The sequence below is a fragment of the Rattus rattus genome, chromosome 13 (genome assembly GCF_011064425.1).
Source record: "Rattus rattus isolate New Zealand chromosome 13, Rrattus_CSIRO_v1, whole genome shotgun sequence".
NCBI lineage: Eukaryota > Metazoa > Chordata > Mammalia > Rodentia > Muridae > Rattus > Rattus rattus.
Window position 1 is genome coordinate 31,659,512 of NC_046166.1, and position 16,765 is coordinate 31,676,276.

The following is a 16,765-nucleotide window of genomic DNA, read 5'->3' on the forward strand; positions in this document are numbered from 1 at the left end:
ATCAGGAGTCCCCAGTTGGATGGAGCTGTAGCTCTGCACCTTCCCAACGTTAAATTAACCTTTACTGAGTGTTGTTGTAAAAATATGAAAATAAAAGAAATTTATTGGTGTCTTTTACCCCGCTGGGTCTGGCACCTCAGTGCCCCAAGATATCTGCTAGATATCTTGGCGGAAACAAATCCCAGCCGCACACTTTCCTACACTCAAACCCTCACATAAAAGAACACACAACACAATAATCTTAGATCAATTGATAAGATATAATTGCCCACTTAAACATACAAAGCCTGGTACCACACTGGTGTGCGTGTGCATGTACATGTGTACCTGAGTGAAGGTTCATGAGGAGAACATAATCCAATGTCACGTCTCCCTGGAGCTAGTGAGATTGGCAGTTTTAAGCTGCATGAAGTAGGTGGTTAGATCTGAACTCAGCTCCCCTGAAAGAACAGTGTACGCTGGTACTCAGTAAACTGCGTCTCCACTCACATCACATACTTTCCTCATGCCTCCCAGATCTTCCAGCCCTAGGTGCCAGTGAGTAGGATGGTTGGAGTCCTTTCCCACCTGTCATTAATCAAGAAAATCCCCCAGAAGATTTGCTTAAAAAGCTATCTTACTGACGCATTTGCCGATTGAGCTTTTCTTTTCCCAGATGACTGGAGCTCAAATCGCACTGACAAAAGTCTGATTACCACAAGATACAACAAACATATACACGCACATGTTTTGTAAACTTTATTTTTAAAGTTTTATGTTGATCAATTACTACCAAATGTATGTTGAACTGTATTGTAATAGATGTCTTGGAAATGAAGTCTCACCCAGAAATGTTCTTTTTCTTTATTTCCCCCTTGGGCAAGTAAATTTATTAGCAAGAAACCTTTCGTCAGCCCAGTACTGACCAACAAAATACATCGTTAATAAAGGATAACAAACCTTCACTTAATTAATAAAACATCCTCAAGCAGTTACAACAAAAAATGAAGTTGGATTTCTGTTTAATTTAAAAGCCTCTAAAATAACAAGCAATATTTTTAAAAAAACAACACGTCGTAGACACAATCGTCTATTATACAATGTACAGTGTATACAATGGAGCTTGGGTGGGTAGGGTGATGAAGGCGTTGGGAGGGAGTCAGGATGGAAGGTGTTTTCACCTGAGTCCAGATTTGAGTTTAAATGTGTCATTTAGAAAAGAATTGTTAAAGTGAGGAAAAAAAAATACCAAAAAAAAAAAAAAAAAAAATGACCCTGCTATGCTCAGCATTGCCCCCATCCCTAAACTGAACACAAGCGACGGGCAGGTGACTAGCAAAGAAGGGAAGGTAGCAATGAAATAAAATGTCTTTAAAGCACAACCGTACACAGTGTTCGTCATCTGAAGTTGAGTATAAGGCAACGTTCTCCGTGGAAAAGAGGGAGTGGGGGAGTCCTTGGCATCTGACCTTTCACGGGAAGTTGGAATGTCTGGAGGAGAGCCCTGGCAGGGCTGGGGAGTGGAGTGGAAGCAGCCTCCCACTCGTAGCTGCTCCCCCTGGGCCTGCTGCATCTGTAGCTGGATCTGGGTGGGGCTCAGCCCGCTGATGCTGTTTCCAGAAACGTTCTGCACTGTCAGCTGTTGCTACTCGCCAGTGTTGGTGATGGTGACAGGCACACCCTGGACTTGGACACCATTGTCGTTGATGGTCTGCATGGGCCTGAGCAGCTGCTGCCAGTTGTGCAGTGTTCAGGCTGATGATGCTCCCAGCAGGCGCAATCTTTGGCAAGGGTCGCTCTTTTTCGCAGAATTGCAGCCCAGTGTTTTTTGCTGGTGCCACTCAGATGGGGAGCTCAGAGCGCCGGGCTGTTACAGGAGATGGTTGATGTGGTTGCAGCTGTTGCTGGGGGGCTGTCCTGGATAAGGACTGTCTGTACCTCACCGGAAGGTGTACGGATATAAACCTGGGTTGGTGTTGGTTCAGTTGTCTGGATCTGAAAGTTCTGGGAAGGCTTCTGGGGAACGATGGGGAGGGTGGCAGGGGCAGCCTGCACCACCTGCAGTGCCTGCTGGGGGATCTGGACCACCTGTTGCTGCTCAGCCTTGGGTGGCACCACCTGGACTTGCTGGCCCACAGCTGGTTGGCCCCTACCAGGGCTCTGAATGATCAGCAGGTTGTTTCCTGCCTGGATGATGTTGTACGCTGTGGTTTTGTTCAGCACCTTCTCCATCTGCTCAGCCACAGCTACTGATGGCTGTGACACAGGAAGGCTCTTCTTCCTAGCTTTATGATTAGTCTTAGACAGTGGGGTGGGGGCTCTCAGTGAGGAGCTGAGCAGGGGCCCCAGGGTGAGCGTTATGTTGCCCCCCACCCCCTCCCCGTCAGCTTCACTCTGCTCTGCAGAGGGGTCGTATTTGACTTCTGGGCAGGAGCTGGCTTGATGGGGGACAGGCTTGTGACCGGATGGATGTTGACGGGGTGATTATGGCTTGGTTGGTGCCTGGGATGATCCTCATCTGGTTGGTGAGACTGGGCTGCACCTGGATGGTCTGGGGACTGCTCCCTTGAATCTGAGGGACTTGGTACTGGATACTTGCATTTGATCGACTCCCTTTGTTGATCAAGATGGGGTTCTGGATCGCAAACACAAACTGCCCTCCAGGGTAGGAGGCACTCAGCTGGGAGCCCTGAATCTGAAGTATATTTCCTTTAGATGACAAGATACTAAAGCTATTCTTGCAGGGACTGAGAGGGAGAGGGGCGGGTTTGATAGGGACCAGTTTCCTTGGGGTAGGCTGGGGGGGGCAGGAGGTGTCACTGCAGCTTCAACAGCTGGGGAGCGGGGCAATTTTGCTAGATGTTGCAGCAAGCAAGGCCAAGGGAGACGGCTGGGAGTCGTGGGTGGTAGCGGCAGAAGGCTGCAGGTAGTCACTGGGACTGACAGCAGCAGTGGCGGCCATGCTTATCTGTGAATCGCTCATTAGGACGTCTTCCTCCCTGGCCTCCACCGCCAAGCCAGAATTGTTCTTAATACAAAGTCAATGGTGATTTTTTTCCCCTAAAATTGCATCGTATTCACAGATGAATTTGTTTGATTGTCAAAATTATTTGCATTATTTCCTTATCACAGTGAAAATGACTGGAGATGCAGTAACCACATGTCCTATGGTTCACAGTGCCGGTAAGATGGCTGCCGTAAGTGGTTTTGAAAGCTAACAATGTAAATAAATAATGCAACACTGGCTGCGACAAGGCCGAACTAACATTTTCTCACCTTACAAATTCCAAACCAAGGCCATATACTGGAAATGGGGGAATTCTAAAGCCTGCATGGTCAGACGAAGCAAAACTGAGACACTCAATATGTTTGGTGACAGGAAGTCACCAGGAGAGGTAGTTCAAACCAAAGGGCAGAAGTTCTCAGCAAGTGCAGGAGATGTGAGGGAACACAAGGCGAGATGTGGTTGGGATGCCCAAATGGGCATAGAGTAGACGATAAAGAACTGTGAAGGATGTCTGAAGAGGAGTTTTCTATCCCTAAGATCTTTAAAGTTCCGGATCTTTGAAATTTCTCTTTTAGAATTCCATGAAAAAAGCCACCTCTTTAACCTTGCTCATATCTCCTTTGACTGTAATCTTGGTCCTCGAATACAAAGGGAATGTGCCTTCCTCTCCTACACATCATTCTGTCTTCTGTAGAAGATGAACAAGTAGTTAATGGTGTCCAAGTTACAGAACCATAAGTCGATTAGACTTGAGTTTTAAAACAGAAAGAGTCTCTGACAACTCGAATGGGGCTGTCCCTGACACTGTTGCCTGCCTTAGGATCCCATCCCCCTAACTGAGCCACCTTGTCTGGCCTCCATGGGAGAGGATGTGCTTAGTCCTGATGTGCCAAGGTAGGGTGATAGCCAGGGGCTGGGGTAAGGGTGCTCCCCCTTCTCAGAGGAGAAAGGGTTGGGGAAATATGGTTGGAGGGATTGTGTGAGCAGGGGTCTGGGAGGAGGGGGTGGTGTATTTCAGGTGTATACACTAATGACAAGGGAGAAAGATAAGACAGGTGGTTCAGGACAATTCTACAGAGCGTATTGATCCACTAAAAAGATCTTTCCAAACCTGTATTCGCCTTGGGGGAGGGGAGTGTTGGGCCAGGAAGCATTTGTGAACCCCGAAAGACTACCAAGGAGCTGATTCAGACACAATCACATTGGGGTCTTTATTTACAAGTTTTGGCCACTCAACTCTCTGACAGCAGAGTGGGAGCGTGCAGCGGCCGGTCAAGTTCTCAGGCTTCTTCCCTTTGAGACAGAGACTAGTCCTAAGATGGAGTAGGTTTGGCCTCTCATTCCCCCTTTCTCTGGTAACTAGAAGGCCCAGTCATGGGACTTGCTGACCTTTATCTAATGTCACGAAAACAGTAACAGGGCTATGTCTTTATGACTCAGTTAACTCAGGCCTGGATGTATTGGTGACCAGAAAGGACTGGACTATATTTTGGAGGGGGTCAGGGTTGTCATTGTCTAGTCCTTAAGGTGTCCCTGGGGCTTGGATAGTGGGAGAGAGGGGGGAGTCCTGAGGCTGAATTGTTGTAAGACCCCATAGTGGCCTCACCTCAGGAGCGCCACCCACAGAGCGCAGATTGACAGAGTGACAGCTGCAATAGCATGAGGGTATAAGGTTTTTATTCCACGTATGTGGGGTTGCTCACCCATGCAGGGAGAGGCAACCTCGAACCCAAAAAGCACACAACTTTTATTCGTTACAGAGGGCAGATTTCAGCAACAGGGTTAGCTGGCCTATTCTCATTGGTGGTACACAGGACAAAGGATTGTCAGGTATTGGCTGGCCTGCTCAAGGGGCTGTTCTTGGCTCAGTTGGTCACTTTCCTCATCCAGCCCTACACCTGGCCTTGGTGAATCACCGGGGAAGGGGCTAAGTTGGCACGTCCCTTGGGGGAGGGGTGAACTGGGTGGTCGGGCAGATTGACCCCAGGGCAATGGGGAGACCTTTCTTTTTTTTTTATTTATTTATTTATTTTTTCTTTTTTTTTTTTTTTTTTTTAATTGAATATTTCTTATATACATTTCGAGTGTTATTCCCTTTCCGGTTTCGGCAAACATACCCTCCCCTCCCCTTCCTTATGGGTGTTCCCTCCCACCCTCCCCATTGCCTCCCCCCCAACAGTCTAGTTCACTGGGGTTCAGTCTTAGCAGGACCCAGGGCTTCCTTCCACTGGTGCTCTTACTAGGATATTCATTGCTACCTATGAGGTCAGAGTCCAGGGTCAGTCCATGTATAGTCTTTAGGTAGTGGCTTAGTCCCTGGAAGCTCTGGTTGCTTGGCAGGGGGAGACCTTTCTAACCAGGCTCTAATGACCCCTGGTTGGAGGAGGACTTGTGAGGGAAACCTGTTTTATAGAGAATAGGAAGTTTAGGTCAAACATGTTTATGAGTCCATTGGACAACTTTGAGATCATCTAGCAATTGGCAGCCCTCAAACTCAGTGATGACCTCTGACTGTATGTTAAAGAACAATGGAGAATGGTATCCAGAACACGATTTTAAAAAAGGGGTGAATCTATCTGTTAAGGGGAGTTTCATACCCTATAGAGAGTGAGGGGAGGGATTACTCAGTCATTGCCAGCCTCTTAGCTTAATTTAGTTAAGGTCTCTTTTAGGGTTTCTGTTTATTCTTTCTACCTGTCCTGAACTCTGGAGTCTACATGTACAATAAAGTTTCGATCAGCCTCTAGAATACTGGCTAGTCTCTGACTTATCTGGGACACAAAAACTGGTCCATTGTCTGACCCTATCATCTGAGGAAGGCCATACCTTGGCAGTATGTCCTCTAAGAGCTTCTTTGTCTGTGGATGTGTTTTATGTTTAGTGGGTGAAGCCTCAGTCCAACCTGAAAGGGTATCTCTATACCAGTAAATATATCTAAATTTCCCAGGTTGACTTCTCTGAAGTCTCTCAGTAGACCCTGGGCTCTGGGCCACTGAACTTATTGTCAGGTTCTTCTCCTTAGTCACTGGTGGCGCTAGTTAGCTGGCAGGCTTTACAGTTCGGGTCAGGACAGTCTCAGCTACCTTTGAGTTGGCATCTCTAATCCTGATATTAGCAAATCCTGTGTTCTCTGGCTGCCCGTGTGGGAAGAGCAGTGGATCTTCTGAAGTATGTGCAGTCCCGTTTCTTCTGGCCCAATGGGTTTGTAATCTGTTCTTCTTCATCATCTGTCACAACACTGGGACACGGGCAAATTCCTAGCCCAGATTATTCATCTTCTGAATTCTTAGGGTGGTCAGGAAATATAGAATCCCCCAGATCCAGGGAAGTCAGGGGCAGGCGAGGCCTGATTTCTAGGGCGGCATGTCGGGCTGCTTCATCTGCCCTACTGTTGCCCTCTGAAACCGGGTCCTTTCTTTTCTGGTGTCCTGAGCAGTGAATGATGGCCAGCTTCTCAGGACCCATAGAGCCCTTAGTAGGGAGAGAAATTCCTCTTTAGTTTTCACAATCTTTCTTTCTGCCGCCAGAAGTCCCCTCTCCCTATAAATATCCCCATGGACGTGAGTGATAATGAAGGCACACCGGTTATTTGTGTCTCTTGTTTATTTATTTAAAATTTTAAACTACCAGTTCAGCTTTCCGGGCTGACATTCCTGCCAGGAGTGGCTCTGCCCGTATGATCTCGGTGATTGAGACCCCCGCTGCCCCAGCATCCTGTCTGTCCTGAAGGAAGCTGTCGCCATTGGTGAACCATGTTACCTCTGCATCCATCAAGCAGGTATCCTGAAGATCTGGGGTGGACCCATGGATGTGGGCTGAGCAGTCATGCAGTAGCCCTTCAAGGTCTGGGTCAGGCAGCAAGGCAGCTGGGCAGTGGAGGCCAGAGAGGTTCTCCTGGGGTAGGATTTAAGAGGAGAGGCTGATAATGAGTCATTCTGGCATTGGTGATGGTCAGGCTTTGGCCCAGTTTCTCAGTATCCTTAACTAGGGGAGCCATCAATCACTGTGATGATGTGTAACCAGGAGAGACAACTTCTGGCAACTGGGTCTAATTTCTTTGACAGGTAGGCCACTGGCTGGCCTCAGGGCCTCCAGTTCTCTCATCCATGAAGAGATGGAAGGGCTCAGTCACTTCTGGCAGCACCAAAACTGATGTAGAAATATTTTTCTGGCCTCAGAGAGCCACGATCTCTTAATATGCAATCCCCCAAATCTAGGGAGGTCACCTGTGGTTAGCAGAGTAGATCTTCTTAGCGAAGGTTTGATAGTCCAAATTTCCCAGGGCTTCCAAGAGGTCCTGGGTCTCTTTTAGACATTCTTGTTTGGTTTCTGCTGTCACCAGGAGGTCATTTATCGACCGTTGAAGAGACTTTATCTTTAGGTTTTAGAAGACAGAATGTTAAGTTCTGTTATCAACAAGGAAGCTGGTGAGTTTCTCTTATTTTTAGGCTTACCCTGGGCATCTTTAGAGGCCATGGGTTGCATGTGCTTTTTCTTTTGGGGACATTCCCTGGCCCAGTGGCTCTCCTATTTACAATAAATACATTGGTTCTTTTCTAAGCAGACCGTTCTTGGTCTTTAGGGCCCCCCTTATCTCTTACTCAGGTCAGCCACTGGCCTGGCTCCAGGCCCTGAATAAACACATTGATTTCTAGAAGCCATTTATTTTAGACGACTCCTACAGTCCTGTAGTTTGGCCGAGGCTGCCGACAGGATCTTTGCCAGATCTCCAGTCTGTTTATTTTGCTCTTTTACCTGCCTTTCTTTTTTTTTTTTTCCTTCTATTTTTCTATCTTTATTAAACACTTTTCCTGTCATTATCGTTTAGACTCTTCTCTTTAGTCCTTGAATCCTTTCAAATTCCCTGATACCTGGTGCTAGAGCTACCGCCGTTTTTTGCTTGTTTTTGGCCAAATTAGTGGCTGTCTCACAGCAACTCTGAGACCTGCCAATCAGAGCATGGCAGTAAGACTTAGAATCTCTAGACTCCTTAGCTTTAGCAGTGTTAATCTGGGCCGGCCCTAATCTGGTTAAATCCTAATCTGGGCAGGTTCCCCTGTGGGGAAACTGGTTCCTGGCTTCTGTCTGTGGTGAAGAGAACCTATAAGAGCTCTTGGCAATCATCTCAAGTGGGCTGGTGGGTGAAAAGGACTGTCTCTAAGAGAGTAATTAAATCTCGAGGGTTGTCTGAGGAAGGGGGTTCTGAGTTCTCCAGTAGAAGAGGGCCAGCAGTGATGAGATTGGTTTCTTGAATCATCATCGATCCAGCTGCACGCAAGGGCAGGACAACAGACTCGGGCTCCAGAGGCCAATCTAATCTGTGTTTTAATCTTTGGGCAGAGAGTGTGGGGGTGGGCAAAGCCTGGAAGAATATAGTCTGCAGCCCTCCTGGGATGCCTGCCATCCTAAGACAGTCTATTATCTTGCTTATTGCAGCTCTGGGTAGGTGGCTGCCCTGAGTGCCCTAAAGGCACCTGAAAGGGACTGGTTGTTGTCTCTCAGTGGGCTGAGTGTGGCAGGATGGTGTCAACGGAGACCTTCTCACAACTCAGAGACTACATCTGTTTAGTCAGGGAGCAAACACTTCTGGCAGGATGGGAAGCCATTTACTGAGCAAGATGGGTGACCAGGAGTCTGTTCCAAGCTTCGGTGAGGGAGACATCTGCCCACGAGGAGCCTCTCCTGCCCAGTCCGCGCTTGCAGCCCTGCTCTCTGGGAATTCATCTCCTCACTCAGGGAGATCTCAGTTAGGGACACGGGAGGCCCCAGTCTTAGACCTTTCTTAGGGTGGTGGACGCTTGTGTGCCTCGCACCTGTGCTCTGCGGAGGGGGAGGGAGACGCGTTTGTGCGAGCCGCGCTGCCAGGCCCACCACAGGGCCGGGACAGGCTCCTTGTGCCCTGCGGCTGGGGGAGGGCCCCGGAGAGCGGCGCTAAGAAGGGGGTTTGGGTCTCCCAAGGGGCGCAGAGTCCTCTGGGTGTGGGTGGTGGGCGTGTGGGCACCACAGCACCTTGTTGGCGGTCACCAAGTGACTGGGTCCCGCACCTTTGCCTGCGCGCAGTGGAGCTGCACCCATTTGCTGTCCTGCTTCGGGGTCCCAGGTTCCTGGGCTGCTTGTGGGCCACTGTCCGCGGCGCTGTGGGCGCCTGAAGGCTCTGCTATCCGAGTGACTGGGGCCCGGTCTGGACGGGTCCCTACCGCCGCCCGCGGTGCACTCGGCTGGCCAAAGCTCCTTGCGAGGTCCACAGTTCGGGTCACCGGTAAAGCATTGGGCTAGTCTGGAAAAAGAAAAGGGTTAAATCAAGAGGGTGGGTCTTCTAATCTCACCGTTGTCAGTCAAAGTCAAATTTGCCCCAAACAAGAAGCAGAAAACAGAGTGGACAGCAGTTCCTTAAAGCGACACAACAGAGCAGCTAGCCAGCAGTGAAAATAAACAGGTTGGCGTGTAGGGCGGTTCCGCATCAGCTAGCTCCTTCCTTCCCAGAAATTAACATCCGGGTCACTCCCTACCCCAGGGGCTTGGGAGTCTTTCCTAAGCCCGCATGGATATGACATACCAGTACATTCACTGCAGTGGGATTCTGCATCGGCTTTCATTATTTCTTGCCACGAAATACAGATTTTTAGGCCTCTTCAGAACAGAATTACAGAATTATTCAGAACAGAATTACTGCGGTCCCACAAAGGCACATGGATAGAGACTACATAAACACGTGGACAGACACATTCAGACTCACGACATTACGGATATTGAGACCCTTCAGGTTGGGTCCAGGTGGCCTTTGAGTTCCCGGTCAACTCAATAAAACTGTTAGAAAGCACTGGTGAATCCCAAAAGATCACCAAGGAGCCGATTCTGATGCAGTCACATTAGAGTCTTTATTTACAAGCTCAATCTGGGTCACTGGGTTCTCTGACAGCAGACTAGGAGAGCGCAGATTGGGTTCTGCTGCAGGTCAGGTTCTCAGGCGCTTTCCCTTTAAGACAGAGGCGGGTCTCAAGATGGAGTAGGTTTGGCCTCTTAGTGTCTGTTTCAGTTCAGTTTTATTATGAACACGACTCAGTAAACCAGAGTGTCCTTGAATTCATGAATTCAGACTGCCTTTGCCTCCCAAGTCCTTGGACTAATGACGTGTCATAATGCCTGGCTAACGGGTGACTTTTCCTCCATGTTTTCTGTATTCGTGTTATTTGTCCTTCCTATTTGTGAGAACTGTGGCATTGACGCATTTATCTTTTAGATCGTATGTCACAATTAATAACAAATTGGCTCCGAACAATCTACTTTCATGGTGTCATTTAATTGGGAGGGATCTGCCTGACTCCATTTTGAAGGCAGTAGACACCATGCTGTATTTTTTGAAAAAGATTTATTTATTCATTATATGTGAGTAGTACACTGTCTCTGTCTTCAGACACACCAGAAGAGGGCATAGGATCCCATTACAGATGGTTGTGAGCCACTGTGTGGTTGCTGGGATTGAACTCAGGACCTCTGGAAGAGCAGTTGGTGCTCTCAACCACTGAGCCATCTCTCCAGCCCACCATGCTGTAGTTTTAGCAGTAACTTTCCCTTTATTGTAAGAGCTGAGTTGCTGTTTTTAAGTCTGTTTCCTGGAGTCTGACCTGTCCCAACCTTGACGGGCTTTTGCAAGCATCCTGACCCTCCCTCAGTGCTCGCCCTAATCATGAAACCACACGCCGTTTTTATTTTTGTTTGTTTTGTTTTTTAGATTTTTTTTTCTGTATTTCTTTACTGTTCCACTTTCCTCACTTTTGTAGACCTGCTTTGCAACTATTTGTGATTTTACTCCTTAAACGGAGCCCAGGAAATAAATTTGGGACTGCTCTGTTAAATCCGACTAGGGAGACAGTCACTGGCCAGCGTTTGTCTGTACTCCAGTAAAATCAACTTGCTTCAAATTTGCCTCAAAATTGTTGTAGTGGACTCATTGTTGCCTGGTGGGATTAACATTTGATTTTCAACGAAGATCTTCCTATAGGAATGGACGGTGATCCAGCCTTCTGGTGGGAGAAACATCTATCATCGTGTTTGTGATCTAGTTCCAGCTCCTCTCAGGATTGTCTGAAGTACCCTGGCCTCCCAGGTTAAATGAAGCTGCAGTTCACCTGACCTCCGCGTGAAGCCACAGAACAAACGGTTTGTTTCCTAAAACCTCTCCTTAATTGTTAATACTGAGGGCTTCCTTCCACTTGTGGGACAGAAGAGTCATTCCACAGTACATTGTGTAGTGCGCTGAGCAAATTAGCTTCCTTGTGTCCCGGAGGAAGAAGGGGAAGTGCCTAGCCTGTGTAGGAAGACACAGGATGGTCAGCTATCGGAGGCGGCAGGAGGCAAGTGCTATTGACAGAAGTCTCTGCTGATCTGCGGAAGCAGATCTGTGCCCGGAGCGAGAGCAGTGCCAGGAAATACTGTGTTGTGTTCCCTCAGTATACTCTGACCTTAAGGGAGACGCTCATGTCACTCAGGCCTCTCTAGCCAATCAGGACCTCCAGGCAGACTGCCAGTCAGAAGGTGAGGCGGGCTCTTCCGGGGCCGTCCTCCTGGCTCTGTTCTCCGAGTTGGTGCTGGCAGTTCTGTGCTTCTGCTAAGTGCTGAGAGGGCTACGCGCGCAAGCTTGGAGGCCACGATATGGTGAGCCAGGGACGGCTATCTGAAGAGAAAGAAGTGGGCTGCTGAGCGTCGGAAGCCCGTGCGGTGGTCCGTCCCTGGGTCTGAGTGGGAGCCAGTGGCCAAATGTGGCGCGCGGTGAGGTTCTCTGTGGTATTTGGAACTTCAGGTCCTATGTGGAGGCCTCCGAATAACTACACTCTCCTTGGGAACAGGGGCTGTGTGCAGGGGCTGCGTTATACTCAGCTTCACCATACTTTTGGTCTACTGAAGGCCGACTGGTTGCCAAACTCAGAAAAATCCTAGCACCTCTAGAATTTGTGCTCTTGAAAGCGAACATTTAGGAGTATGATCCATTTGGAGTTAATTTTTGGGGACGTTGTAAACAGAATCTCATGTGTCGGGTTGCAGCCCACTAAGCCGTGATGTCGAAGAGTAGAATTAATTGGTGATGGAAAGGATTTACCAATGCTCGGGAGATAGTAATTCACACGAGGTAGAATTTAGCTGAAGGAGGGCTACCTCTATAACACTCCCCAAATACATACTATGCTAACCAGGCCTGTTAGACATGAGGTGCTAGGATACAGGTGCCTAACAAGCAAAGGGGCATTACAGTGTCACAACCAACATTAAGGCCTAGTGTGGCATAAAGGTCCAGTTTTCTTCTTGAGAAATAGTTCTACCAGGTGGGCAAGAAGACCTTGTGTGACAGCTACTTGAAATACAAAAACACTGTTGTGCCGAGGGCTGGCCTGGTCAAGCAAGGCTTTCCCTGAGGTCCTCATATATGGATGGGGAGGAAACATAGTAAATAAAGCTAACCCAGGAGCATGCTGGGCAGATCTGGTAACAGCCTTGGGAGCTTTCCCTACGGCCCTGAGTTAAAGAGAATAAATGAAGCACCTTCTCCAAAACCAGGAATATGCTTGAGAGAGTTGGTCATGGTCGGGGGTCAGGGCCTTGAAGGAGTGTTTCTTCTGTTCCTGAGAACCACCCTCTTCCCAGCACAGTAGACTCTAGTTATGAATCAGTCCCAAGGCCACTGTGGGCTTGGTGAGTCAAGTTCTTGGGATACCCAGTGTTCCCCTTATGCAGCAGCACTGTTTGATTACCCTCCTTCTGTGTTTGTGCCACACTGTATGATTGTTTCTACTGTCTTCATAGAAGCAACCCCCATTTCCTTCCATTTTCCTCCTGGAAGGATTATACAAGATGCTCTTCTTCTTAAGAAGTTGCTTGATTTAGACGTAGCTTGGGCAAGACTTCCCCACCCCAGCTCTTTTATCTTTTCTTCTTTTTGCTTTGCCAATACATGTCATTTTCTACCACCGGACCCTGTCACTCTAGAATGACCCGCTGTTCCATGATGGTGGTGTGCTTAAGAAATAGTACTGGGAATAACTTTGCAGTGTAAATCTTCCATCTGCCTCAGTGGTTAGACTTGCAGTCTCCAGTCCCTATTTAAATTGTTCAAAGTACAACCTGGGGCCTGACCAGCATGTATGGGATGCAAACTCTGTTGTAGGCTAGCTCCTCTTCGAGCATTCTCCAGAGCTGGGTGCATGCTATTCTTTGAGAAATTTCTCTTTATCACTGCCTTAAGTCCATGGAGTTATTTGTCCTGGGAAAGGCATATTCATTCTAGAACAGGTGTACCTCCAACCTTACAACAAATGTTTCTGGGGCTCTGTCTCTTATGTTTGCTTCAGGTCATTTTGATCCTCATTACTAGCTCCACAGGGCAATTGCCTTGCTCTTCGATTTATTAAAATAAGAATTCCTAAATTCTTAAATTAAAGGACCGTCTCATTAGAGTTTTTTCCTTTTATTGGATATTTTCTTTATTTACATTTCAAATGTTAACCCCTTTCGTGGTTTCCCCTCTGGAACCCACCATCCCATCCCCCTACACCCTGCCTCTATGAAGGTATTTCCACGTCTACCCACCCACCAAATCCCTCCCTCCTCCTTGCCCTGGCATTCCCCTACACTGGGGCATTGAGCCTTCATAGGCAGGGCCAAGGCCTCTCATCCCATTGATGTCTGACAAGGCCATCCTCTGCTACATATGCGGCTGGAGCCATGGGTTGCTCCATGTGTACTCTTTGGTTGGTGGTTTAGTCCCAGGGAGCTCTGAACTGTCTGTTTGGTTGATATTGTTGTTCTTCCTATGGGGTTGCAAACCCCCTGAGTTACCTCAGTCCTTTCTCTAACTCCTCCATTGGAGACTCCATTCTCAGTCCAATGGTTGGCTGCGAGCATCTGCCTTTGTATTTGTCAGGCTCTGGAAGAGTCTCTCAGGAGACAGTTGTATCTGGTTCCTGTCAGCATGCACCTCCCCCCCCCATCTTTATTAAATTGGGTATTTCTTATTTACATTTCAAATGTTATTCCCTTTCCCCGTTTCCATGCCACCATTCCCCTAACGCCCCCTCCCATTCTATTTGGGTGTTCCCCTCCTAGTCCTCCCCCATTACTGTCCTCCCCACAAGAATTCCATTTACTGGGGGTCCAGCCTTGGCAGGACCAAGGGCTTCCCCTTCCACTGGTGATCTTACTAGGCTATTCATTGCTACCTATGAGGTTGAAGCCCAGGGTCAGTCCATGTATAGTCTTTGGGTAGTGACTTAGTCCCTGGGAGCTCCGGTTGATTGGCATTGTTGTTCATATGGGGTCTCAAGCCCTTTCAGCTCTTTCAGTCCTTTCTCTGATTCCTTCAATGGGGGTCCCGTTCTCAGTTCAGTGGTTCAGCATGCACCTCTTGGCATCCACAATAGTGACTGGGCTTGGTGACTGCATGTGGGATGGATCCCTGTGTGTGGCAGTCTCTGGATGACCTTTTGTTCAGTTTCTGGCCCAAACTTTGTCTTCGTATTTCCTCTTGTGAACATTTTGTTCCACCTTCTAAGAAGTACTGAAGCATCCACACTTTTATCTTTCTTCTTCTTGAGCTTCATGTGGTCTGTGGATTATATCTTGGGTAATCTGAGCTTTTGGGCTAATATCCACTTATCAATGAGTACATATCATGTGTGTTCTTTTGTGATTGGGTTACCTCACTCAGGATGATATTTTCTAGTTCCGTCCATTTGCCTAAGAATTTCACATAGTCATTGTTTTTTTAATAGCTGAATAGTATTCCATTGTATAAATGTATCAGATTTTCTGTATTCATTTCTCTGTTGAAGGGCATCTGGGTTCTTTACAGCTTCTGGCTATTATAAATAAGGCTGCTATGAACATAGTAGACCATGTGTATTTGTTATATGTTGGAGCATCTTTTGGGTACATGCCCAGGAGAGGTATAGCTGGGTCCTCAGGTAGTGCAATGTCCAATTTTTTGAGGAAACTCAAGACCGATATCCAGAGTGGTTGTACCAGTCTGCAATCCCACCAACAATGGAGGAGTGTTCCTCTTTCTTCACATCCAAGACAGCATCTGCTGTCACTGGAGGGTTTTTTTTTTTTTTCTTCTTTTTTTTTTTTTTTTTATGGAGCTGGGAACCGAACCCAGGTATTTCGCTTTTCTTTAAGCTAAATCCCCAACCCCGGGTTTTTTTTTTTTTTGTTTGTTTTTTTTTTTTTTTTTTTTTTTTCTTTTTTTTTTTTGGAGCTTGGGGCCGAACCCAGGGCCTTGTGCTTGCTAGGCGAGCGCTCTACCACTAAGCTAAATCCCCAACTCTGTCACTGGAGTTTTTATCTTAACGATTTTGACTGGTATGAGGTGGAATCTTAGGGTTGTTTTGATTTGGATTTCCCTGCTGACTAAGGATGTTGAACATTTCTTTAGGTGCTTCATGACCATTTAATATTCCTCAGTTGAGAATTCTTTGTTTAAATATGTAGCCCATTTTTAATAGGGTTATTTGATTCTCTGGAGTCTAACTTCTTGAGTTCTTTGTATATTTTGGATATTAACCCTCTATCAGATGTAGGATTGGTAAAGATCTTTTTCCAATCTGTTGGTTGTCCTTTTGTCCTAATGACAGTGTCCTTTGCCTTACAGAAACTTTGCAAATTTATGAGGTCCCATTTGTCAATTCTTGATCTTAGAGCATAAGCCATTGGTGTTTTGTTCAGGAAATTCTCCCCAGTGCCCATGTGTTCAATGCTCTTCCCCACTTTTTTCTTTGAGTGTATCTGGTTTTATGTGGAGGTCTTTGATCCACTTGGACTTTAGCTTTGTACAAGGCAATAAGAATGGATCAATTTGCATTCTTCTACATGCTGACTTCCAGACGAACCAGCACCATTTGTTTCCACTGGATGGTTTTAGCTCCCTTGCCAAAGATCATGTGACCATAGGTATGTGGCCTCATTTCTGGGTCTTCAATTCAATTTCACTGCCTGTCTCTGTACCAATACTATACAATTTTTATCACTATTACTCTGTAATACAGCTTGAGATCAGGGATGGTGATTCCCCTAGAAGTCCTTTTTTTGTTGAGGATAGTTTTTGCTGTCCTAGATTTTTTGCTTTTCCAAATGAATCTGCAAAATGCTGTTTATAATTCTATGAAGAATTGGATTGGAATTTTGATGGGGATTGCATTGAATCTGTAGATTGCTTTTGGTAAAAGGCCATTTTTACTGTATTAATCCTGCCAATCCACAAGCATGGGAGATCTTTCCATCTTCTGAGATCTTCCTCAATTTTTTTCTTCAGAGGCTTGAAGTTCTTATCATACAGATCTTTCACTTGCTTGGTTAAAGTCACACTGAGGTATTTTATATTGTGACTATTGTGAAGGGTGTCGTTTCCCTAATTTCTTGCTCGGCTTGTTTCTCTTTTGTGTAGAGGAAGGCTACTGATTTATTTGAGTTAATTTTATACCCAGCCACTTTGCTGAAGTTGTTTATCAGCTTTAGTAGTGCTCTGGTGGAACTTTTGGGATCACTTAAATATACTATCATATCATCTGCAAATAGTGATATTTTGACTTCTACTTTTCTGATCTGTATCCCCTTGACCTCCTTTTGTTGCCTGATTGCTCTGGCTAGAACTTCAAGAACTATATTGAATAAGTAGGGAGAGAGTGGGCAGCCTTGTCTAGTCCCTGATTTTAGTGGGATTGCTTCAAGTTTCTCTCCATTTAGTTTAATGTTAGCAACTGGTATGGTGTATAGCTTTTACTATGTTCAGGT

The 16,765-nt window shown here is 46.8% G+C and overlaps 1 pseudogene; it reads right to left on the bottom strand.

Annotated features, from left to right (window-relative positions):
- Window positions 1-363: 363 nt before the first annotated feature.
- Window positions 364-2,962, bottom strand: LOC116915002 (annotated as a pseudogene).
- Window positions 2,963-16,765: the final 13,803 nt, after the last annotated feature.